This window comes from Panthera onca, chromosome C1 (assembly GCF_046562875.1).
Source record: "Panthera onca isolate mPanOnc1 chromosome C1, mPanOnc1 haplotype 2, whole genome shotgun sequence".
NCBI lineage: Eukaryota > Metazoa > Chordata > Mammalia > Carnivora > Felidae > Panthera > Panthera onca.
This window is the reverse complement of record NC_138346.1, coordinates 101,122,399-101,149,753: the sequence shown is the minus strand read 5'-3', so window position 1 is coordinate 101,149,753 and position 27,355 is coordinate 101,122,399.

Sequence of the window (27,355 nt, the reverse complement as noted above, 5' to 3'; positions counted from 1 at the left end):
GATATCTGAATTCTAGTCCTAGAAATGTGTCCATAAGGCCCCGTGTGATGTGCTGCAAGTCACATATTCTCCCTGCACCTCTAAAATGACAGAAGATGTCTGGGTAATGCTAAACGGCCAGAGTAAAGAAGACATCCCTCTCCAAGCCTTCCCTCCACCACTCTCCTGTCCCACATTGATCTTTCCATGAAAATAGTTGGTGCAGTTTCATTACTGCTCAGGCCAGGCATTACCCCCATCAGGAAAACCATCTTGATGTTTCTAACTGACATTCACTCCCCCATCCATTGTGACCCAAAATTCGTTTCTCCAAGACATAACTAAGTACCTGTTATAGATGGATGCCCATTCTCTCTTTGTGCCCAGTTCATTCGATAGAGTTTTTACTCTCCTAGTGTTTCCTTAGTTCCTTGCTACAGATTTCTTTTAAATCCCCCCAAAATTGTAATCTCAAACTTTTGTCAGATCTTTGTCTTTGAATACGCTGTAACCTCGGCAGTATGTGACAAAATTATGTCCCATTAGTAAGAACCAGAACATCAAAGCTCAGGCAATATGATAAGATGGCAAAAAGGACTTCACTTCAGGTTTGGTCAGAGAAGGAATATGGACAAGAAAAGGGCTGGCCTCTTGCTTGGGAAGTACTATGTCATGTTAAGAATGACAAAAGACAGATATGTCCAATTCTTTCTTCCTGTTTCTGTGTTTAAGAAACTGGGCTTTAAACCACTAAAGCTGAGTAGCCACCCAATGTATCATTAGGAAGAAGAAGAGGGTGTCCAGCGTATTAAATAAAGAAGGTTTGATGTTGATATTAATGAAATCACAGGTTAGAGAGGGTATAGGATTTCATGTGTATTTTAAGTTGCTGCTGAGAAATCATGAAGAGAAGAGAGAGCTATGGGAAGGAAGGAGGGGTGGTGGCAGAGAACAGGAAGTGTAAGTGCATTCAGAGGCAGTAGCACACCAAGAGGCCGGGAAAAGTAGTGCAGAGTGAGTACGAAGACACGTTTTGACACCAGCTGGTCCTAAATTGCATCCTGATTCTACCACTTTTGAGCTGTGTGGCCTCAGGCAAGGGACTTACTTCTGTGCCTTGGTTTCCTGACTTAGAACAGACATAATAGTTATTGTTTGTTAATTGACATGAGCTTAAGTTAATTAATGTTGCCAAGTACATGGACTCGCACCCACCAATGGGTGGCCACTCAAGAAATGTTGACACACATTTCTTTTGACAGGGTTCTTCTTCAAAATTCTGGAGCAGACTAATCACTAGGCTGCCCTTCAATGTTTAGGAAAGGAAACATAACATTGATTTCTAGGCAGCCACGTGGTTTCCCGAGAACCCATGTTCATGGTCAAGCCTGACTAATCTCATTACCTATTTGATAGTATACAAGATGGCAGATCAGTGGAATTCTAAAGTGAGTGTCTGTCTACATTCAGCCAGGCATGAAATGGCCCTTCTCACAATGACTGTACGATGAGGACATAGAGGAAAAGCCTGAAAAGCCCATTAGAAAACAATATGGAAATGGAACAATTTTTTCCAAAGCTTATTGATTAATAAATTGCCATCAAGCTTCAGGAGAACCTTTACGTGTAAGACACAGGAGTCTGTTCTCAGTCTTATCCTGCTCGAAATCCTCACCCAGGACCTATGTGAAACATGTAAGGCAAGGTGATTGAGTCTGTATCTTTCACCCAAAAGAGAAAGTGGTCAGATTAAAGAAAATAGCTTAACTATCTCCAATGTTAGGGAAACACCAAGATAGTTTTGCCTTAAATGTAACCATTTGGGTTAAATATAACATTTGGGTTAAATATTAACGTTGCGTTAAATGTAAAATTCTGCTTTTTTTTTTTTTTTTTTTTTCTTTTTCCCAGCCATGAATCAATCATTCATTAGATTCTCTAGAGATCCCAGATTTAGAAGCCAGGCCATATAGTCAGAGTGAAGTTGGGGTTACATGTCAAATGTCAAATGCTATCTGTAGATTAAAAGGTGTGAGACGTATGGCTTGGCACCAATTCTTTTCTCCAGTGACCCAAAATCTAATATTGGGTAATCATATCACCTATCAGGATACTAATAGAAAAACATTCTCTGGACGAAGGAAAGATACATACTCCCCTTGTGTTGTGCAGATATGCTTAGAACTTGCCTGCAGAAGAAGAAGCAGGAGCGAACCTCTCAGCACTTTCTATGTGCCAGGCATTGCATTGACCAAGGTACATGCATCGGCAGGTGAGTGTCTGTATCCAGTGCTTGATGAGACATTTTAAAACGGAGGTTGAGAAATCAGACAGAGCCCAGAGGAAGTAACCAGGATCGTAGGGAGCTAAGCTGTTCCCCCAACAAAGGAAGCAAAGAGGAAGAGGATGTGATCGCCTTGAATTTATTTTTAAATATTACCTTGGGAAAGAGAGTTAGGATCAAGGGATGGATGTAAAAGCGAGGTCCGACCTAAAGAAAACCTTTTCATTAGACTAGAGAGAGGTCTCTGACCCCACGAGGACCCGGGCCAACCAAGAGCGGCTCAGGTGGAAAAGCCTGTGAGACCGACCACGAGCAGACCACTGAGATGTCTGCTGGGGTCCCTTTCAATTCTGCATCCTGCAGCTCGCTATTAATAAATAGTGACTGAACACTATTTTTAAATGAAAAGAAATAAGATTTAGTGATTTGTGACATTCCATCTAAGCCATAAAATCTCTTCTCGCTCTCTAACATTTCACCAGGTTCCCAAACCACACATACACTGTTAAGATAAATGACAATTTTGGGTGAAAGAGAAGTAAAATAATGACCTAAAAAGGTATCACATGCAGGAGAATATCCCTGATCACCACTCTTTCCTTGTTCAAGCCCATGAAGAGAGGAGACTTCAGGTCTATCTCCGTCTCTCATCTGTTCCATAAATAGTCCGTCCCTGGGAACTGACACAGGGAGCCGCAATACGATTCCTTCCCCGTGTTTCTGTATCTTTCATTTCACAGAGGTGCGTTAGAGAAGGGAGGTGCTTTTGTGCCATCGACTGCTTCTGGAATATCAAAACATGGCTCTCCCTAAAACTCCTTTTCACTCTTTAAGGGTACAACTCACAGAATTGGTTTTTTGAGGCATGGCTCTTCTCCAAACTCTTCTCTTCACTCGCTCTTTTCTTACAGACCCAGGGTAGAGCCATAAGTGTCCAACTGGCTTCCCTACATTTCTGCTACTCTCTGTCACTTCACACTCTGGATGAAATTGTTTGCTTCCAATGTCTTTTTAAGATAAATATGCCGCCCAAGCTGTACCTGTTCTCAAAATTGTTAATAATTCTTCAGTGCATCTTTTCCCCTTCTGAAGTAAATAGCTTCTTGCAACCAATGAAAAAGTCTGATTCTGTTCGTAAGAAGGAGGCTGCTCCTGTTCCGGAAGATTTTATTACCCTCTGGCATGAAGACAGACCTTGTTTTATTGGCCCAAGAGGATTTTCAGCAAAATTGTGTGCGCATAACTGCAGAAGTAATTAAGCTCACACTGGGCCTATCCGTCCTGCTGTCAGGGAATGGGGGAAAGTCCACGGTGCAGTTTAACATGGGAAATGCTGGCATTGAGTCCTGGGAATAGTAGATAGATATTCTGGGTTGCGGGAGTCGTTTTTCCTCTGGTAGGTCACTGTCACCCGTTACGAAGTTGGGCCTAATTCAGAACAGCACAAAACACATCAAATTCAGACAGAAACCAAAGCTGCCAAAAGTTCTGTGTTCAGAGATCAAGAGAAGTCGGAAGAACCCTGATAATGTGTTTTGTACTTGCCAACCCTTCCAGGCAGGAGGCCTAGAGGGAGGTGGAGAGAGTGTGAGCTGTGGGTCAGGCCGCCTGGGTTTAATTTCTGCCTACGGATTGAGCCTCAGGTCTCCATGATACTAATATCTTGCTGTGTCCAGCACATTGAGCTGCCTGCTTCTGCACCCTTATACTTACTTGAGAATCCAGAACATACTAAGTTTTCATAAGTCTTTGGGGAATAAATGAGGAGGCCAAGATGGTGCATGGCCTATTAAAAAGACACCAGCTTAATTCAAGTCCCTGAGCTCCACCTTTGCTGATAACTTTTGGTGGCCTCAGACAAGTCACTGTGGCTCTCAGGCCTTTATTTTGTGATCTGTAAATCACAAAATAGTGTTAGTGGGCCTAACACCACTAGCTCTGGTGCATGGAGTTCTTTGAGCATAACACAGGGGCAGGAGTGTGGAAGCACCTTTGGTAATGTTTTTATTCCACTAAAGGCAGAGAAAGCTATTAACGATTACCAGATATGGCTGGATGTGGACAGCAGCCTCTGTTGTCAATATTCCCAGCCTGGCAGGCAAACTATGCCAGTGTGGGTCCCCTGCCATAAGATGAGGTATACAAGAAGCTTTTTGGCCAAAACGGTAGATGTCACTGCATGAGAGACATCTTTTATTTTTGATACTTCATATATGGCTCATAGACAATAATTTCCAGCAAAAAGATAATAATATAAACACAACTAATATCATTAGTGTTTCAAACTTATAAGAGGGGATGTTTTGGGAAGAATGGAGGAGACAGGGGACTGTTTTCATAACCAGCAGAAAGAGGTGGGAAGATCAGATGGCACATTGTGTGTGTGCCTCACCCAGTATAGTTCTGTGGCTCAGGCAACACATGGACAGTCAACTTCACAGCTGAAGCAGATCGAGTGTGGACTTCGGCACAGACATGCCAGGATCAAAGTTAGCTCTATGCAGTTTTTATTCACTCACTCATTAATTAAATAATTGAGCCATGCCTTCAAGAAATAGTTTTCCTGCCAGTTTATATGCCGTGACTGTTGTAGGCACTGGACATGAAATATTGAAGAAAACAGCAGGATTCTTGCAATCTTGCAGGTTGAACTTGCCTTAGAGTAAGGCAAACAGGCAGTGAAACAATCCCACAAATAGACAGAAAAATGTATTTTGTATACTGATAAGTGCTCTGATGAAAACAAAACTGAAAAAAGAAGTCACTTAACTGCTTTCAATCTCAGTTTCATTATCAGCCCAAACGGTGTTTCCAATATCAAATTTGCACGATTCTTGTGGAGAAAGGACTGAGCGCGGTGCTTGGCACACAGTGCATGCTTAATTAATATTAGTGCCCTTGAACCTTCTCTTTGTTATGATTTTCCTTCTCGCTTCTTGCTATGAGTGAAAGCAATTTGAAATAAAATCTGAAAGAGAAAACATCTCAGAAGAGTGTTGAATGGCCTGAAAGAGAGCATGCCACGGACGCAGAGTGGTTAGATCCATTGGACCTGCTGTTTTGAGGGGGGGAGGGTACAGGTGATTGCCTGTACATGAGTGTTAAGAGCGAGCTTAAGTGGAAGTGGGCAACATTACCTTCTGTTCTCTTCCTGGAAGTTTCCCTGAGTCCTCCCCAGCTACCAGTAATGAAGGCCAGGTCCCCACTTTTATCCACCCCCCCCCCCCCGCCAAATCAAGTCCACTGCTACCCGTCTAAAGATCACTTTCATTAATTGCAGTAAGGATAGCGGCGGCCACCATTTACTGAGCACTTACTATGTGCTAGACCCTGTGCCTTACCCAGGCGATTTCATTAATTCTCAAAAGAGCACTAAGAAAGATATACAATCTCCCTTTGTTATGGATGAAGAACTTGACAGAGAGAAAGCTTAAGATACTTGACCTATCAAGGAGGTAGCAAAGGCACGATGTGACACTGTCTAGGAATTACCACAATGATCTTTTTTCAGTTTATCATCTTTCTCTAGACTGACCTGGCTCCAGAATCTAACTTGTTTTTAAATATTTTATTTTTAAGTAGTCTCTGCACCCACTGTGGGGCTCGAATTCACAACCCCAAGATGAAGAGTCGCGTGCTCTACCAACCGAACCAGCAAGGTGCCTCCAAACCCTGGTTGTGGATCTCAAGCGTGGCTTCTACGTCTGGTTCCAGGCATCCTTGGCTCCGGAAGTTTGTATGTCAGCTCTGTCTCAGTAGCCTCTCCCCTCCAACATCCCTGGTGTGAGCATGTTTAAGTAAGGTTAAATTCACTCTAACCTTGACGTGAACTCCAGTGTCTATAGGGAGTAGGTGGACACAATGAGGCCAGTGTGTAATGTCAGGGGGTAGGGACGGCAGCATGAGAGGCACACACTCTGTCTAAACCGGCAGCAGCTACTTAGCTCAGGTTTTTGTTGAAAGCAAGTGTTGTCAGCGATGTTGAAACTTGGGTTTCCCTATGAAATTTACTTATATTTAAGACACGATGCAGTCCAATCAAAGACATCTGCCCCCTCATAGCCTGCCAGCTTTTGAGTTCTGAATTTGAGAATTCAAAGGTCAAAACATTACCTGGGGGTGGGGGAGCTCAGGTATATAGTTCAAATCCTTGTAATGGCAGGTGTCTCAGTGTACTTGTAATATGACATAAAGAAGGGGGTAACTATTTATGGTCCCATAGCTGGTCAGTGGCACAGCTGGGAAGTCAAGACAATCTCTCAGCTCTCAGACCAATGGTCCCCTGGTAGCACCTGCCACTGCATTGTCAGTCACAGTTTGGGCAGGTGCATAAGACTAACCAGAAATAGCCTTCCACACTTCTGATTGGATTTGGAGGTTAAAGAGGCAGGGTAAAAAAGGATTGGATTTAGAGGGATTACATGATTGATTCAACTGAGTATTTCCTAAGCTACTGTGTAATTGAAATCATCTTTATAATGTGTTCACTCCTTCAGAGGGACTCAACCTTTGAGGGCCATCACTATTCCTATACAAATAAAAAAAAATTTTTTTTTATTACTTGGAGTTAAAAAGAAAAATTAGCTGTGATATCCAACAATTAATAGTGTAGAGTAAAATTTTTTCATTCACACTAATTCCAATGTAGGAGATCCCTGGTTGACTAGAGTTTGTCCAAGATCTCAGGAAGTAGATTCTATCCACCCTGGGACACTACCATCCTCACATGGGGCCAGCAAAGAGAGAGATTCACACCTGGGGGGCTTTTTGTGTAGGGTCAGTCTGGGAAAAAGGTACATCACTTCTCCTACACTCCACTGGCCAAAACTGGTTATGTGGTCCACACCTGGATGCAAGGAAGGTGGAAGATATAATTTTTCCTATATTCCCAGGAAGAAAAAAAAATGGATTAGTAAACATACAATATTAACTCTATGAAGAGAAACAAATACAGAAAGAAAAAAAAAGAAAGAAAGCCAGCATAATTTTGCAAACATGATTTTTTTTTCCCTATTAGAAACTTGGTTCTCTACTATTGAATTATAAGTATAGAGTTCGATTGCTGGGAACAGAAATATTACCATAAACCATGCTCAGTAACAGGTGAAATGCAAGAGGCAGAGGTTGAGGACATAGAAAGCTTCTGTTAACAGCTTCCAGAAGGACAGTCCTAGGTATGGTAGGCCCAAACATTGCTATGTGGTCCTCTGGAGGTTGACTCTAGTGGAAATAAATGTTCCAGAACCCAAAGGGCCAACAAATCCGAGGCCCTCTATAATTCTGTGTCAGCCCCTTGCAGGGAGTAGGGTGTGGGAAAAGTTGGCTATTTTTAGAGAATGGACCAATGTTTCCTGCCTGACACTCTTGATTTCTAAAGACACTGTAATCTGTCATACTGTGGTGGGGTCTGGGGTTTTGTCTTGCAATTACAGAAATATTTCCCTTAAATTTTTGGAAACAAGCACTGCTATCTCTTCTCAGGCTGACAAAGAAAAATTATTTAAGAAGAAATGGAGGGGCACCAGGGTGGTTCAGTTGGCTAAGCATCTGACTCTTGATTTCGGCTCAGGTCATGACCTCACAGTCATGAGATCAAGCACCATGCCAGGCTTCACAACAGTGGGGAAATTGCTTGGTATTCTCTCTCTCCTTCTCTCTCTTCCTCTCCCCCATTTGTGTGTGCGCACACTCTCCCTCTCTCAAAATAGATAAATAAACTCCAAGAAAAAAGAAGTAATGGAAATAAAATACCCTTTGTGCAAATACAATGACTATAACCAGAGGGAAAACATCAGACATACAGTGGTCTTTAATTAAAGAAGAAAACAACTAAGCAGACTTGTACAAGAATATCATCTTTGCAATTAATATTCAGATTAAGTTTCAAGGCTCCAGACATGCTCTAAATTGAATTACTTCCTTCAGAATTAAAGTACTGTAATTTGGCCTATCCTCAGAAACAGTAAACTGGATTTTCTCGGATCCCCCTCTATGTCAGGATATGAAGCACACTGAACATTTCTCCTCGTATCATTGTGTCTAGGTGCCCAGGCAGAAATTCTCTCAATAGTAGTCACTGTCCAAGTGCTGAGCATTCTAAAATTCAGAATCAAGCATTAGAGAGGCTGTCATGATCTGCTAGAGTCACTGTAACAAGTGCCATGGATTGTGTGGTTTAAACATAAATTTATTTTTATAGGTCTGAAGTCCAAGATCAAGATGTCAGAAGATATGATTTCTTCTGAGGCATCTTTCCTTGGCTTATAGACGGCTGTCTTCTCCCTGTATGATCACATGGTCTTCAGATAGGCTCACATATCTGAATTTCCTCTTCTCATGAAGATATCAGTCACATTGGATCTGGGCCCATCCTAATGACCTCACTTTAATTTAATTACCTCTTTTAAGACCCTATTTCCAAATACAGTCACATTCTGAGTACTGGGGTTGGGGCTTCACTATATGAATTTTGAGGGCACTTAAATCAGTCCATAAGAGAGCCTCATTTTCCAAACTCGAGACAGCATTATATGAATGTTCTGGGGGTAAAGAGAGAGTTAAAAGGTCAAACAGAAACTGTGCATGTGGATCTTCTTGAAGCTTCATGATACATAACAATGCCTAGAGATATTCCTTGGATTTGTTAGTTTTCTGAGTTGATACATTCCCTTTTGACTTAAGTGAGTTTGAATTTGGTTTATTTTTGCTTGCTACTTGAAGAAATCTGACCTGTTTATCCACTCTATCTGTAGGGAACCCCAACCCTAATACCCTCTCTCTAATTGACAAAGGTATCTCCTGTTCACTATTTTCAACCTAAGCTCTAAAATGACTTATGCCATGATTTTCCCTTGGGTATCTTATCTGTCTCTCCGTCTTGAGAGTTCTTTTCCATTCTGTTCTTCCTAATTTTCCTTCATAAGTCCTCTTTTCCTACATGCTTGGGGCAAGTATGACATTTTTATAGAAACCTTCCCTTATTCACATCAATTGGGGATGTTTTGAGAAAGAAAGTTGGGGTCCTGGGGGTTTTGGGGAAGGCAGATACACAATGTTGTTACTTTCAGACATAAACTCTGCTCTCTTTCAAAATTTTGTTCCAAGTCTAATCCCATCTCTGATGACCCAATCACAGTGTCAGACAAAATCACACTTAGTAGTAATGCGTTTGGCACAAAAATCACCTGAAAGTCAAATAGGCAAATACTTGCACTACCATCTGGTCCCTCTTCAACCCTGTGTACTCACTGTGTTCTCTCAAATATCACATCGGCTTTGCCAAATTGTCTTTGATTATGTATGGAGGAGGGATATTAGATGAAAACTTTGTGGTCAGTATGATGCCATTGCAATGAGCTCTTGCCCACTCTTTTCTGACTGGTGTTTCTACTTTTTTGTTTAGAACTTGCTACCACTTGGGGCACCAGGGTGGCTTAATTGGTTAAGTGTCTGACTTTGACTCAGGTCATGATCTCAGGGTTTGTAAGTTTGAGCCCCAGAGCAGGCCAGCACAGAGCCTGCTTTGGATCCTCTCCTCTCTCTCTCTCTCTTTCTGTCCCTCCCTTACTTCCACTCTCTTTCTCTCTCCAAAATAAATAAACATTTAAAAACAGTGAAAAAATGGGGCGCCTGGGTGGCTCAGTCGGTTAAGCGGCCAACTTCGGCTCAGGTCATGATCTCACAGTCCGTGAGTTCGAGCCCCGCGTCAGGCTCTGTGCTGACAGCTCAGAGCCTGGAGCCTGTTTCAGATTCTGTGTCTCCCTCTCTCTGACCCTCCCCCGTTCATGCTCTGTCTCTCTCTGTCTCAAAAATAAATAAATGTTAAAAAAAAATTAAAAAAAAAAACAGTGAAAAAATAAATAAAAAGAACTTGTTACTACTCTTTGCCTGAGGTGCTCAGACTTCATTTTCCTGCTTTAACTTTCATTCTCTCAAACAACTTTAGCTCATACCCTTTACGTATTTTGGGCCAAACTGAAGGTCTCTGGATCCTAGCATTACGAATAGTAAGAATAGTTTTCTTACAACTATTACCCGATGAATAATGCTACTTTTTCCATTGAAAAATGTATTGCATAGTCACCAGTTTATGTATATTCACTGTCAACCTCATTATGTCTGAATCTGTCTGAATACACATTGTTTGGTGTATAGATGAAGACACCAAAGATGAAACGTTAACTTGGCTAAGGTCACACCATCAGTCCTGTAGTAAGTGGTGGGGTTGGTGTCTAAACCCAGACTGGGCTGTCTCTCAAGCTTACATTTCTCTTTGTCTTCTGTCCCTGCTCCTGGCTAGCAGACAAGGCAATCTTATTCCATCCATCAGGGCAGAGGGTCTTGACCATCCAACCCTTCCTGGGCTCCTATTAGGGCTTTTTCAAGGGCCCCCGAGAATAACTTGGTACCGCTAAGAATGCAGTTCTCTGAACCTCCTGAGTTTGGCCAAATGAAGCAAAAGTTAAGTTATTGAAGGGCAGGCCGTTGTTTTTAAGAATCCAAGTGGTTAGCTGGCTTTTGTTTTCAGCAAGCTTAAGATAAATAAAGGGCAAATTGCAAGGCATATTTTACATGCCCCATTAAACTGGTGGGATTAAGTGTGCACAAAAAGTAATTGCCTTTTGATGTGAATAAAGCACAAAAAGCCCAGACAGAGGAAGCATGCCCCTAATTTATGTCCCGATAGGAGACTTTCTCTGCAATTATCATCTTAATGTCAAAGAGCGTAATATACGGTAATGCTAAAAGGTACACAGCACAAAAGTCTTTGCATCTTTTGACTCTTCCAGGAGGTCAAACTGTTCTCCCTTCCAGTCAGGCTCTGAAGCTTCTCCACGGTGTCGACAGCATTTGTAGCCACAAAAGTCCATCAGTCCTGGTGGGCTTGTTTGCTTATTGATGGCTTTCAGAAGCGGAAGCAGGGGGGACCCAGACGGCTTTCTTGGCATCTCACTTCCAGCGGGCCATCCAGGTCTCCTTCTGAACAGGTATGTCTAACCACGTCCACATGGACCGATGCTTCCAATTACTTGGAAATCATAGTGTTAAGTCAGAATCTTGTAGATGACTGAACACTTGGATTTCTCCCCCATGGTCTTAATAACTTGAATTTGCCCAGAGAGATCCTAAGGGATTAGGGCAAAGGGATGAATAATAGCCCAAGGAAATCCTTTAAAAAGGAATAATCCCTGGAACGTTTTAAAGTGCAGTAAGAATTCTGTAAAAGGCAGTTCTTTGAGAAAGAGAAATCTGAAGGGTAAGATAAATTCAGTCAGCACGTTTTTACCAGCATGTTGTTTGGGTTTCAATCATTGTTACTGAAAATTTCCGTGTCCTTCATAAAAACACAGCTGAAGTTATTAGCCATTTTGCCACTGGACATCCCTTAGTCAAGGATTTGGATAATACATTTCTGCTTAACTTTGCCCTCTCCTTTCCCCCAGGTCCCCCCAAAGGATTTTTTGACATAAAAATTAAAAGGTTAAAGATACATTTACAGCCCAACAGTTTCAACACACTCAGTCCTGAGGCTTAGAAAACCCACTTCTGTCAAATGCACTCTCATTCTTTTTCCTTTTTTCATTGTCTTGCAATTAAACAATAATTTTCAGAACACCAAAAAACAAACAAACAGAGTATTGCTACATATGGGCTAGAAAAAGTATGTGGGGCATGTCATGCTATATATTAGTTTGGAAGTAGAAACACTCTTAAAAGTCTTATCTTGCACTGTGTTCTAATCTTTACACTGGCACAAGTACTTTTAAAAGTGAACAGAGGACAAATCTTAAATTCAACTTGTTATTACAGATCTGTTCAGCAGCAGAAGTCATGAAAATAAAAGGATTGGAGTGGGGTCAAAATGTCACCTAATCTAACCCCAAGAGAACCCTGAAGTCCTTTGATACATTGTGGCCTGGAGCCTGCTCTCTTAGGTGGGAACAGTGAGTTCACCCCCACCCATTCTGTTCTGGTCTATTTTGTAAAGTCCTTGATGGGACAGAGTCCTTCACCATCAATTACTCAACAGTGCCTCATAACCCAGCAGTACCTCATCGGTTTGGACCTTAATAATTGTTTATTGACTTGAGTCAAATGCCAAGTCTTTTGGCCAACTCAAATAATAATCTGTGAATTATTCTTCCCTGATAATTGTGGCAGGCAGAAGACTGCCCACCCCCCCCACCCCCCGCCCCTGCCCAATGATGTACATGCCCTAATCCTCGGAACTTGTGAATATTACCTTATGTGGCAAAAGATATTGTGCTGATGTGATTGAGTTAAAAATCTTGAGATTGGGAGATTGTCCTGAATTATCTGGGTGGGCTCAATCTAATCACAAGGGTCCTAAGAAGGGGGAAATAGGAAGGTCAGGGCCAGAGAGAAGAAGATATAATGTTGGACACAGAGGTCATAGAGGAGAGATTTGCGGATGCTATGCTGCTGGGTTTGAAGGTGGAAGGGGGCTGCCACCCCCAAAATGAAGAAGCTGAAAAGGCAAGGAAATAGGTTTCCCTGCAGAACTTTTAGAAGGAGCAGAGCTATGCTCTTTAACATGTTTCTGACGTCTGACCCCTAGAGAGTTCTAGTTTAGCAATATAATAAATCAATTTATATTGTGTTAAGCCACTAAACTGTGTGAATATGTTACCTTGACAGGGGTGCCTGAGTGGCTCAGTTGGCTAAGCATCCAACTTTAGCTCAGGTCATGACCTCACGGTTTGTGGGTTCAAGCCCTGCATTGGGCTCTGTGCTGACAGTTCAGAGCCTGGAGCCTGCTTCAGATTCTATGTCTCCCTCTCTCTCTGCCCCTCCCCTGCTCGTGCTCTGTCTCTCTGTCTCTCTCTCAAAAGTAATTAAACATTAAAAAATTAAAAAAATATATGTTACCTTGATAATAGGAAATTGATAAAATAATCTTGTCCAGCTCAAGTTTGTCATTCTGAATTTTGGGCTGGCTTTAGAGTCCTAGGTTAAGAGAAAAAATGAAGTAAATGGGGTGAAAATTGTACTCACCAGAGGACATAAGGTGGACTCCGTTTAGTTCCTCTCTGGAAGTGTCTTAATATTAAAAAAACATTATTTGCCTCTTTTTCTTAAGTGAGAATATGGAAAAGTTTCATGTATTTGAATATTCTAGTTAAATTAGAGTCATCTCAGATTTTAGTATACTTTTTTTTTTATGTAACTTCTTAGTGCATGTGTAGAATATGTATCATCTATATATACAGAAAGCCAGTGCTAGACAGGGGAAAAAATACTATGTGTCCACAAAACATTTTGAATTTCTAAAACTAAAAGGAAAAGTGGCAATCCCTTTAAATTCTAATTAGTATTGTTAATTCACTTACTGTCTGTAACCATAAATATATGAAATACATTATTAGACAGAAGATGTGGGTATAAAAGTAATCCCCTCTGAAAAATTGCCATTCTACATTTCAAAGTGTATTAGTTAACGAAATTAATTGCACCAAAATGATATAGTATCTCACATTTCTGTCAAAATCAGTTACATTGAGTAGAACTGCTTACAAATGGGTGAACAGTAGGGAGTGAGGTGGCAGCTACTAAAGGTGAAATTCTCAGATAATCTTTAACATCAGAATGTGGTTAAACTGGATTTTATAACCAAATTCAATCCTACTGGAAAGAAGATGTGAAACATGGAATAATCTGGAAATCTTGTTTATGATTCAAAGCCAGATTTGTGATTAGGCTTTTTTGCCTTGATACAATCTTTGAAGAAGAGAATACAAGGAAAAGATGAGATGATATTTTGAGCAATTAGGGTTTTTTTTTAATGTTTATTTATGTATTTTGAGAGAGAGAGAGAGAGAGAGAGAGTATTAGTGGGGGAGGGAGCAGAGAGAGACAGAGAGAATATTAAGCAGGCTCCATGCTCAGCACAGAGCCCAATGTGGGGCTCAGTCCCACGACTGTGAGATCATGACTTGAGCCAAAATCAAGTTGGGCACTTAACCAACTGAGACACCCAGGTGACCCTTTAAGTAATTAAACAGGGCAGCTCTGCTTCAGTGATCAAGACACTCATCTTAAATTTTATAATTTCCCCTTCATAATGCAAGTAGGCAAGGATTTGAGAGACACAAAAATGATCCATAGGATGTGAAGTGACTGGCTTAAGTTGTTTAGAGGTAGTAACAAAAATGCAGTTTCCCGGCCAGTTGCCCTTTCTGGCACATCGTGATGCCTCCAAGGAAAGAAATTTTGTGAGGCCCAAAATATCAAACAGCACAATCTCGCCGGTCAAAACAAAGCATATATTAGAGAGAAGACTTTGAAGGAAGGAAGAAAATCTTTCACTCTTTTGCTTTTTGGTGCTCCCGTTCATAAGACTTTGGATGAAGGCAGACCATCTTGCTCCCTTCACTCCAGAATCTCTACACACCCCCTCCTCCCTCGTATTCATGTTGTGCCCCTGCCTGGAATCTTCCAACACTGTGTATGCGAGGCCAGATTTCCCAGCTTCCTAGGACTAGTCCAGGTTAAATGTCCTCCAGGAAGCTTTCTCTGGCCTCTCCCCTCTCTGATTTCCTCCGGAATCTCTGCTTTGGTTCATACCCTTTGGAAATTGTTGTAGTTTGTTTGGGATGCAATCACTATCTGAGAACTGTCCCTGCGCACAGTCCATGGTGAAGAGGCAAGCCTAAGGAATGCCAATCAGATTTCTCTCTTAGGAAGTAGGACTGGAAAGGTAGCATCAAGGTCAGTCAGTGGTAGGAGGTTCAGATGAAAACTCTTCTAGACTCAGCAGTGGCTCAGCCACCCTTGGCTAAGAGCAAGATAAAGAAATTGGGGGATGAGAGAAGGAGAGAAAATATTTTGAAGAGATAATCAAAGATACTCTACAAGAGACAAGGAATCTGAGAAGTAAAGTTGATGTGACAGAGATAGAAAAACACGCTCAGTTCTTGGTTGACCACTGCCCGCTCCAGTCTGCACACTCTGGGTACCCATCCTGCCCTGAGATGAAGCTTCAACATCAAACAGGCTAGGTGTGCATCCCAACCCCACCTCCTCCTGTCTGTGCATAGACAAGCTCCTTGGTAATTAAAGAGCTTAGTATTTTCATTTACAGAATGGGAATATTAATAGAACATACCTCATAATTTGCTTATTAAGATTAAATGAGAATGTAAATGAAGTGTTTAACACTATGCGTAACTCATTAAACACTCAAAAATAGTAGCTGCAACTACTGATGTCTTTTTTTTTAATTTATTTTTTATATTCGTATTTATTTTCTTTCAAGTTTATTTAATTGAGAGAAAGAGAGAGAGCATGAGGAGGGGAGGGGCAGAGAGAGAGAGGGTTGGGGGGGAGAGACCATCCCAAGCAGGGTCGGCACCACCATGGGTCTCTCTATCTCATGGAACCGTAAGATCCTAACCTGAACCAAAATCAAGAGTTGGATGCTCAACTGACTGAGCCACTCAGATGCCCTCCTACTGATATTTTTATTATGATTTCATCCACATGGCTTCCCTGAATTTCTCTTTCACCCCTGATAACTTGTAGACTTCTTTTCCTTGTAACCAAAAGAGATTTGAAGACACATGAACTTGCATTGGTCTCTGATTATTATTACAGTTTTTTAAATGTTTATTTATTTTGAGAGAGAGACAGAGCACAAGTGGGAGAGGGGCAGAGAGAAAGGGAGACCCAGAATCCGAGGCAGGCTCCAGGCTCTGAGCTGTCAGCACAGAGCCCGACGCAGGGCTCAAACTCACAAACTGTGAGATCATGACCTGAGCCAAGGTTGGATGCTCAACTGCCTGAGCCACCCAGGCGCCCCTGGTCTCTAATTATTATACTTGCATTTCTAGACACAGATTCTCTTTAAATTTTTCAGTGGCAGATACTGTGTTTCTAATTCCCCCCAAATCCTTGAGAAGGGTAGAATTGCAGTGCTTCTGAAATCAACATTGAATGGATATCCTGTCATCAAGTAAACAATATCATTTTACAATGATCAAGAAACACCTGGTTAAAATTGACATGTGAGAATAACTCGAGGGCTCTACCTTTCACCTCATTATTGTTTTTTTATCTGTAAATGGCAAATAGGACAGCTATCATTTTATACGTGAAATAATGTGCCTATAAAACTGGCTTTTTTAGAAGAGGATTGAGTAGTGGTATGCTGAAAACAGTTGGAACAGGTAAGAAAACATCTGTTTATGTAAGTGTTATGTAAGTTATTTGCTATATGTAAATTTTCAGATGCAGTTTAAAAAATAACACCATCAAGAAAGCCTGACATAGAATTTGGGACGTAGTAAGAAATCACTAGTGAAGTCTTTTGAAATCCTCAGTCCTTATATAGCCTGTCTTGTTTGCCAACAGGGTGTCATCCAATATTCATTGCTTCTAGCTCCTGCTTCTCAGACCAACAGAAAGAATGGCCTTAAACTAATGATGAATGCCTGCTTCATTAACTCCACTGTTACTAAAAGACCTTAGTTTTAGGCCAGACCCTCTGATTTTGGACCTAAGACCAAATTTACTCAAAAAAGACTCCTGTCCACAGACCCCTTTACTCAGAGCAGGTTTTTCTGTTCAGCATACCTTAGTGTAGTCTACAAGCCCGAACTCAAGCAGGACCTGACTGACCGAGCTTTGGGAAGGGCTCAGTGAGAGCATTGATCTCCAAAATCTTGCCATCTTGACAGACAAAACAATTCTAATTGCATGGGACTCTCTTCCTCATCACTCTTCCTTTCTCCCCTCAATCCACACTGCCCTAAACCACATGTAGTCAGGATCCTTGGTGTTAGATATAAGAAAAGCCTAATTCACAACTAGCCAAAAAGAGTTACCCCTGAATAGATCAGGTATGGCTGGATCCAGGTGGTCAAACAATCTCTCCAGGAGTCTCTTTCTTAAGTTAACTCCACTTTCCTATAGGTTGGATTTATTCTTCAGTAAGCTCCCACAAGCAATATCAAGAGTGGCCAGCAACTCTAAGCATATGCTCGATCAGCTTAACCTTCTGGTGAAAAACTAGAACTCTTATCTCATAGTTTCAGTGATACATCCAGTTAGGGTGACTCTCACCAGCCTGGTTTGGGACTGCAGGCCCATATGTAAGTTATAAGACCACCCCCAACCTGCCAATCCCACAGGTGTGAGATCAATCCTCCTGAAACCATGAGGGCTATGGCTAGGAGAACCCTAGCTCCTGAAGACAAATCTGAGTGCTGGAATACAGAGGAGGCAGAAGGGAGACAAAAACAAGGGTTCAACTATGCCCTCTCCCACCCTTGACCCCTCCTCTTCCCTGGAACTTATATCATCTTTTCCCTTGTTATACCTCCTGTAGTTCTTGGTCACTCGGCCTCTTTATCGATCTGCCTATTTTTTTCTTTGCCTATGCTTTCTCTTTCCTCCTGCTTCTCTGATTCCCTTGCTGCCTGTTTCTTGGCTCCTAATTTCCTGCACCCGTACTTCTCACCATCTTTTCCTTCTCTCAAACAGCATGGAAATTGAATGCCCTTCAGACTCCAGCCCTCAGCTTCTTAACATACTGTATATTCCCATGGCACTCTATACTTCAACGTTTTTCATTCTCATTTTGTTTGTCTTTAATTGCTTTTTTTTTTTTTTTTTTTGCTAAATTTGAAGCTCCATAAGTGGTGAGGAGATCATATCTCGGTCATTCACCACTGAATCATCAGAACCTTGCAGAACACCTAACACATACAAGGGGCCCAAATATTCCTTGTTGAATAAACAAATGGGTGACCCACTGGGAAAAGTTTATATGCATTTGGCATCACACATTTTGCTTTTCAAGATATAGTCTCCTAATGAGCCTCAGAAAACAGAAGAAGAAAATGAGTAATTGGAGTCAAGACCATGGGTTCTTACAGCCCTCTTAGGGAGTTCATGATTTCAGGAGAAATAATTAATCAACAGGCATCTTGTGGAACTTAAATTTCTAAAAAAATATGCAGATTGACAAACCAAATGTGAGTTGACTGTTAAAGACATGATAGAAAAACACAGCTCTATGGCAGTGCCCCCATACAAGTGCACATATTATTCAGTAGGATTCTATGTAAAAATCAAGATTATGTTTCTATTTATTAATTAGCATTTGGCAGCCACTGGACATCAGTGAGTTTGACCTAAAAACCAAGAGGTCAGGCAAAAGCAACTCACGACATCCTGTATTTTAAGCAAAGTTATCATCCAGGTATTTGCAAAGATGATTATTTCAAATGGATTCAGTTTCTAGGTCTATTTTCATTTAATACGACTTGCAGGTTTTCTGGTAAGTCGCCCCTATAATTACAGGTATCTAGACCACAAAACCGTAAATGTTACCTCCCTAGTCCCTCTGCTGGACAAAACTAAGTACATAAAACCTGTGGTTCACTTAAAAATTAACTCAGCTTCTACAATGTGCTAGACAAAATAAGCCTTGGGTTATTTCTCTTGCCCACCAGAAAGCTCACTTTACTCTTCCAAGGAACGCTAAAGAGATGCAGTGACCCTTGCAGGATATGCAAACACAAGCGTGCAAGCTAGGATCAGTTATAAATATCTGGGCAAGGGGAGAAGCTAATTAGAATAGGCTCACTGGCTCTGCAGTGCTTCTACAGTATCCTTCTTAAGTTCCTAGTAGTTTACCTGGTGGTCACAATCGTGAAGCAGCACACTGCGCGTAATGTCATTAGTTGGTTTGGGGTACAGCATTCAGAGATTGAGTTTTAAGGGGTGTTTGGGTAGTGGCTCAGTTGGTTGGGCATTCGACTTCGGCTCAGGTCATGCTCTCACTGTTCCTTGGTTCCAGCCCCCGCATCGGGGTCTGTGCTGACAGCTCAGAGCCTGGAGCCTGCTTCCGATTCTGTGTCTCCCTCTCTCTCTCTGCCCCTCCCCCGCTTACACTCTGTGTCTCTGTCTCACTCTCAAAATTAAATAAAAATTAACAAAACTTAAAAAAAAGAGATTGAGTTTTAAAGAGAGAGAGAGAGAACCTCTTTGAAGAGACAGCTATTATTAAGATGTAGAAATATATACATATTATATATATACACATACATATATAATATATACATATATAATATACACACACATATATGTACACACATATATAATATATAAATATATAATATATATACACACACATATATAAAACACATACATATGCGTGTATATAATATACATATCTATGACTGATGTGTGTGTGTCTTAAGACTAGAAACTAACATTTACTGTGCTTTTGAAAGAAAGCTAAAACCCTTTGGAAAGGAAGAAAAATAAGCCAATTATGTGCAAATTTCCAATTTATTCTGATTAGACCAAAACTAAAATTAAGTTTAAAAAAGAAAAGTGAAGTGAAGGAAATCCAGAAGACCCGGATCAAGCTCCTGCTAAGCTACTGATTGCAGACAAATACCTATCATTCTGAGCCTCAATTTCCTCATCTGGAAAAATGAGTGGGTAGAATCCCGTGAGAAATATTAGGAAATATTTATTAAGCTTTATGTCCTATCCAAATACTAGTAATTAATCCCAACAGAAGGATGGATTCAGGGAACAAACAAGGTACCACCTTTGAAACAGAAATTCGTCACACAGAAGAACATAGGGCAAAGTTAAATTCAAATATTTTAAGACTTTTTGTGAATAAAGGTGTATCTTTATCTGTGTCCATATATTTATACACAGAAAGATATCTTTACCCAAAATTTGTAACTGAGATTCATCATCCATGTAGACTAGCCAACCGGCTAAATTTAACATAATATTTGTAAAAATAATAATGCTGGAGTTGTTGATTATAACGCATCTCAAGCCTCATGATAAATCCAGGTTGGACTCCAGAAAACCCAATAGTTCTATTGATAAGATCACTTCCTCTGGTAGAAAAGGCCTTGAGGTTTGGACCCAAAACAAAAATTTGAATTTCAATGCTGTCCCACCACTTTCCACCAGTAAGACTTCAGGCCAGTAATTTAACCTCTGAACTTGAATTTCTCGATCTGTGGAATCTGCTTAGCTTATTTTGAGGCAAAGGTTATTTACAGGAAGGAATGAAGAGCTGAATATGATAAGACCAAGAACATGATAGCTACCGATGATGGCAGAGAATAAAAATTCAACCTGAAAATTCAGATGTTACCAAGGAAGAAACTGGAATAGAGAAACTAAAACACAGGTAAAAAGGAAACTTGAAGAAGACATAGGAAAGTTGAAAACAAATATATGAGTTACAGGTAGACATGTGTCCATAATTAAAAAAAAAAAAAACGGAGTTAATGTAAAGGGACCTACATATTCACATGCTGATAATTTCTTAAATGCTGGATAATGGCAAAGAAATGATACACATTCATTCATAGACCATGTATAAAAACAAGTATTTAATATCACAGGAAATATTAATCAGAATTAAAACCTATCATATTGGATGGCAAAAGTGAATTAACTTAAGCAACCTGCTTGCAAAATATTTCTAATAAGAGTGTTTATAAAGTTTAATTATGGCATCAGATAAAGTAAATGTCAAAGAAACAAGAGAGAGAGAAAGAAAGAAAGACCAGAACAAAGAGTATTTCCTTGTATTGCTATAGAAGACAAGCATCTTGAGTCTTATGAGCACCGAAAAGCCATCTGTAAAGATTTTATCTTATTTTTTTATTTTTTGAGAGAGAGAGAGGGAAGAGACAGAAAGAGAGACAGGATGTGTGTGAGTGGGGAAGGGCCAGAGGGAGAGGGAGAGAGAATATTAAGCAGGCTCCACACCTATCATGGAGCCCAGTTCGGGGCTGGATCTCATGACTGTGAGATCATCACCTGAGTGGACATCAAGAGTCAGACGCTTAACCAACTGAGCCACCCAGACGTCCCTAAAAGCCAACTTTAAATCAATCAGTAAAAACAAACTTCGTTGAGTCTCTATATTCCTGACATGTCACTATGTACTTTACATGCCCAAAATATACCATAAAAGGAAAACAAATGGAGATCCTGTCCAAAATGAAAGAATACACAAAAGATAAGGGATGCTACGTGTTCTTACATGTGCTATCCCTTAGTTATCACAATAAATTGTTGAAGTTTGGCTGAGTATGGGGGAACATGAGTGTAAACTCTATAAACACACCAATTTCCACTTCTTGGCATTCAAATCAGTGGAGAAATAGACACTAGTAGATCATGTGGAACCCAAGTACTAGTTTTTTGTTGGGCCAAGCAATTCCTGAGCAAAGCCTCTGCTATCACCGGATGGAGGGCATGGTTAGGAAATGAGGACAAGGTGAATGTCTCTTCTTGTTGCTCTTTAACTGGTGTTGAGGGCCCACCAACAGCAAGTGCTAGGTCTGCAGAGTAGACTCTGAATTTCCTACCCTGCTCTAAGAGGAGCAGGTACACCTTGCAAACTTTCATGAAAGTGCATGTAAGAACCCTCTTCATGCAATGCCTGTCCAGGTGTGTTTGTGGCTCGGAGGTAAGAAATGGAGGTGCAGCTCCCACTCAACCTCTGCAATCCTGATCCAGGAGAAGACAACATGACTAAGTGGTTACTTTAAACCCACGCTAACTCTACTCAAGGGTGAAGTGTGACCCAGTGCGGGTGAATTTGTCAGCTATAGAAACAGATCCGCTCTCAGTAATGACAGAAAGTAGTTGGAAAGCTAAATAGAAGATACTTCCTAAGCATTTTGGATCAGGATAAAAAGGCGAAAAGGGGGAGAAAAGACTAAATTTCATTTCCCTGGAGACCAAAGTAGGAATGTGACTCAGAGAAGAGCTGTTTCCTTCTAGAAGCCATCAAAATCAATAGAATTACTTCCACTTTTCACGGCAGGAAATAGAAGCTGAGAACAATTATGTGCCTTGTCCAAAGTAACATATCTTGTAAGCTATGGCGTACACACGAGACAATTATAAAGCAAATAAAACCTAATCTGCTTGAAATTGACTAGAAGTAAGGAATTTGAGAAGAAAATTAGTGTGGGTGCTTTGAGCAGGAAGGTAAAGTGAAGCTGGCATTGAAGCCAAGATAAAGAAAGAAGGGACTATACACAATTAAGTCCAGCATGAATGAATGCGATGGATAATGTGTCATCAGTAGAAACAACATTTAGAATCTTTCCAGGTAAGCAAATACGCAAAACCCCTCGGAGTTATAGACACCCCAGAAAGTTTAAGAGCTAGAAACTTCAATTGTCATGACAAACACACAAATGGTAACTATTGACCATATAGCTCAGTGAAAGGAGTTTAAGAAAGACAAATAAAGAGGCCTTGACCATACTCTGACACTTATCTATTTCACATTGAGGGAGTCACCACTTCCCCCCCCCACCCTTTCATTCTCTGTGTAACACAAAATCAAAGCTTCCTATCTTCAGGTGGGTCTGAGATTTTCAGAGGCTCTTTATAGCATTGGCTAATCAGACTCATCCAAATGTGGAAGTGATCTTTGTATAATTGGGAGTCTCAAAGACATCAGAGCAAATGAGAAACAACAGAAACAGGAAAGGAAATGGAAGAAGTGCCCTATTAAACTTCCCCCTATTCTGCATTGAAATAAAGGAATCCACTTAAAAATTTACCATATACATGATAGTACCCTTTACAATAAAAAAGCAGTCCCAAATATTGTCATGGGAGAAAGATAATATTTCTATAATGGTCACTTATATCATTTTTAATACATACAAGTGGTACATTCATTATGGGAACATCACAGCAAAATATGCCATAATGAGAAAACACAGGCACATTACGCCCACAATCCATTTCATTATTATGATTGCTTTGCAACTATTCCATATTTAGAGGAAACATCTCTCATCCTAATGTGCAGTCCTCTGCTTAAGGACAAGATAGTCCATGGATGGCAACAAAACAAAACTAGTAAAACTAGCAAAAAAAAAAAAAAAAAGATGTGGTTATCAAACTTTGGTTATATGTGTAATATCAAATTCAGAAAACAGTCTTCCAGGGGATTTTAGAGGCTGACAAGAGTTGGTATTTACAACTCTCTTTTTGTGTCCAGCAAAGAGTCAAGTGAACACAATCACAGAGGAATTAAAACGTGACATGAGCCTGAAAGGATAGCAGGGTCCAAAATAACATTCAAAAGTTCTTCAAACTACAAAATAGGTGGGTAGGTTGCCAGGTCAATGTCCATTCTTACTCACCATTTGACCCTCAACACTAAGTCCAGGGTGGAATGTAACACCCCTTTCTAAAGGTTGTTGCTGAATGGATGTTGAGAGTCTGGGTTGAAACTGAAGTTCGCACAGAACTACAGTAACCGGTGGGCAGAAAACTATGCTTGGGGCCAGAAGGACAGGTGGTGCCATACCAGAATGAAGGTCGGGGGAGGGTGGAATAGAGCTGCTGAAGCAGGGCAGCAGTTATTATACTGTTAAGGCAATAGAATTTAGGTCAATAAAAGGTCAGAAAGGAATGAGAAGTACTGAGTACCAAAGATAGAGGCAGACACCTTCCAGAATCTGTTAAATCCAATAAAAATGGAGAGTGTCCTGCTTGGTTCAATATGGAACCTTTTATTTTGTGTATTTATTATTTATAAAGTATTACTACAACTGGTATACACAAAAAGAAATCTAGTTTGGTCTTCATGTCCTTAGGAAGCTATCAATCCTTTAGGCCGGAGAGGCATTTAATTATGGACCTTGTCCCAGGCAAATTGAAATGCCTTCTTGTTATAGATTCAACTACACTGTGATGGACGATTAAAGTAAAGATCGATTTGATTTTGACCTGGGAAATATACAGTGTCTTTAAGAAGTTGATGGTATTAGCCAGGCCTTAAAAAATGAGAATACATAATGTTACCTAAAGACGGTGATAGGAAAATAATCATTTGAGGTTGAGGGAATAGCATAATGATTTTTAACTTCTAGGGAGTCACAGCCCCATTTAGAAGCTACCTAAATGCACATGTCAACTTGCATGAAATTTACCCAAAGGTGCCAAGAATTCCTGGGCTCTGTGAAGTCCATCCTTGGATATCTAGCTCCACGGAGCCCAGATGAAGAAGGCTCTGGAAGAGTATGAGTAAACAACCAAATACAAAGCTCTGAAAACACAGATGGCTGAGTATAGTGCCTCATGAAACTAGAGGAAGTTTGGAGCCTGGTCAAGGATGGTCTTGAACATCACATTAATAGTGAATGAAGAGAAAATTAAATTTAGATTTGCTAATAATAGCATCACACAGCTATCATCAATTAATCAGCCTTAGATGAAAAGAACGTTAGTGTTAACAGATATTCACTCGACCTAATCTCAAATCAGCATTCTCGATAGAATGAAATTAATGAGATAGGAGTATAGAAAAAAGATATGAAGAGAGATTTCTATGAAGCCGTTTGCCTTTCCCCAGGCCCTGCTCCAGCTATTCGGTCAAAGCTCTTGCAGATAGGTTCATGCAGCACATAGAACTAGAAGGGAGCATCTGACAGAGGAACTGTGTCCATTCTTTCCTGATACCCTCGCCATACCAGGTACATCTCCTACAGGCCATCTTATTCAGGCCCTGCCCTCAGCCAGCAGGATATGAAGCTTGGCAGCTGATCCTGGGACAACATGCAGGTCAATTATCTGCTCCCTTGGCTTTTGCCCGTGTACTTTCCCTGATCTCAAGGTTGTGTCTTCACATTCAGCTTCTGTTACACTCCTGTTTCTTTAGGTCGGCTGCCCCTTTGACCACCTAACCTGCCCCGTGACTTCTAGGAGGATGCTACCCAGCTGCTCACTTGTTCTTGGGATTCTTTCTTGATTTTGCTGTTCTGTAACTCTATCCTATGTGTTACCTGGCCTCTGAAAACCCCTTAGACTTTATTCTTTTCCTCTTCAGCATCTTAACTTCCATGTTTCATTTTCCTCTCCCAGTAACCTGATCCTGCTTTTATTCACCCAGCGGCATGATGGCAGAAGGACCAGCTCTGTAGAAGTTTGTGCCAAAGCCCACTGCAACGAGGGGGCATGCTTAATAAGTGGGTACACATTTCATGATTAGATCCTGACGCAGAACCTAGATTCCATTGAGAGTGTGTCTGTAGTTACCTTACTCAGGAAGTGAGTAAATTAACAGGTGCTAGAGGAAGGAGGCATTGAGAAAGGGCAGGAAAATGGGGGGTTGGGGGCAGAGATGTTCATTATAGGGGTCATAGGAACCAAAAGTTTAAATAAACAGGTGTTTAGAAGAATTTGGAGCAATTTTAGGAGAAGAAAAATAAATGTGAAAACTTAGAAAAAATGCAAAGTGACATCCATTCTCCTTACCTCCTTTCTAGGTGTGTTGAGACCTGCAAAATGACACTTGAGATCTATGCAATCAATACTTTTTTTGAGGGCCAGCTATGTGAAAGGTCTTTCCCTATGTTCTGCTGGCTTGATCACCATAAAGATCCCTTCCTTCCCAAACTTTTGTTCTAGCCAAATGCTTCCTTCCTGACTCTTTTGCCCCCATCACAATTTAAATGAATCCAATTGGGCTTTGGAATTAGAAACGTGGGCTGTCATCTCAGTCTTCCATTTCCTAGGTATATACATTTGGATAAGTCAGCTTCCTTATCTTAAGAAGGTCTGGTGATAATTCCTCATGGGTTGCACAAGAAGTACCTGAGTTACTGCATGAAAGCTCTCTGCACAACACCTGGCATATTGCAAGCACTCAATAAAAGTTTATTATTATTATTATTATTATTATTATTATTCTGTGTTGAGACAATTTCTAATCATATCTGTGATTCTCATAACTTTCTTAAATGACACATGTGGTACAGTATATTTGGGTCATAGAGAATAGAATAAGTTTTAGAAACAACAGAAGAAATCTAAATGTTTTACTCCTGCCTACAAGGCTCTATATGATCTGGCTCTTTTTCCTCAGCCTGCTTCAAACAATTCGTTTCTGCACACTCAATTCCAGCTGCCATAGGCTTGCGTTTCCTTGGGAAGTTCAAGCACTCTCCTTTCTCTGAGTCTTGGTATCTGTTGCCACCTTTGTCTGGAACTCTCTCCCTCCTGCTCTTTCAAGGATTGTCTCTTTCCCTAACCATACAATCTGCAGCCCCTTCATGGCTCTTGCTCCCTACCCTTCACTCTTTTTGATCACATGTGTGCTTTATTGTCTGTATATCACTATCACTGTCTGAAATTTTTATCATTTATCATTCAATCTTTGTTTGCCTGTTCATTGTCACTTACCACTGCCATGTAAGCCCCATGCACTCAGACGTCTTGCCTGTGTCATTTGTCCCTCATGTCAGGAAGGGGGCCTGTCACATAGCATGCCAAAAAAATTGTTGAATGAACAAAGTGGACGACGGATAAATAAATAAGTGATTTATTGGGAAAGAAGCTGATAATTCCTTTGACCCTATTCTCATCCCAATATGCTGTGACTCTGATATTTTCTATCAGCTGCATACAGGGGAATATCCTACAGATAAATGTTAATCATCCCTCTTTTTTCTGTTTGCCTTCTCTTCCTTTTGCACGTTCTCTTGCCATCATTAACTTATTTTGCTTGTCCATTTGCTTATTTTGCAGAAAATATGGATGGTTTTGCAACAACCACGTGAAGACGTCTTGACGAAATATAAAATTAGCAATACTTAACTGTGCTTTTTCCAAAGGCCACAAAGACCATCAGCTTGGCACCTCAGCTCTTTAAAAAACATAAAATTTGGGGAAGGTCGGCTGCTAGCCATTTAATCACGTTTTTTTACAGTCATGGAATGTTGCCCTTAAAAAGTCCTCTGAGGTTATCTGATGCAGATTTCTCATTTAGCAGGTGAGCAAACTGCAGTCCAGGAAGGTCAGAGATTGCCAACAATTGCATGTCTGTTAGTGGCAAGGCCAAGTCCAGAACACTGGCCTTTGACTCTGAGGCCAGGGTTGCATTTGCTCTGTGCCAACATATGAGGAAATGATATTAATGTTGCTTTAGTGCCTCTGGAGATAAAGTTAAGGAAGAGCTTAACTGATGCCAGCTAGAGACCTAGAACAACAGTGATTGAAAATCATAACCAAATAATGGGCTTAAACCCTGATGGATATTTATAAATA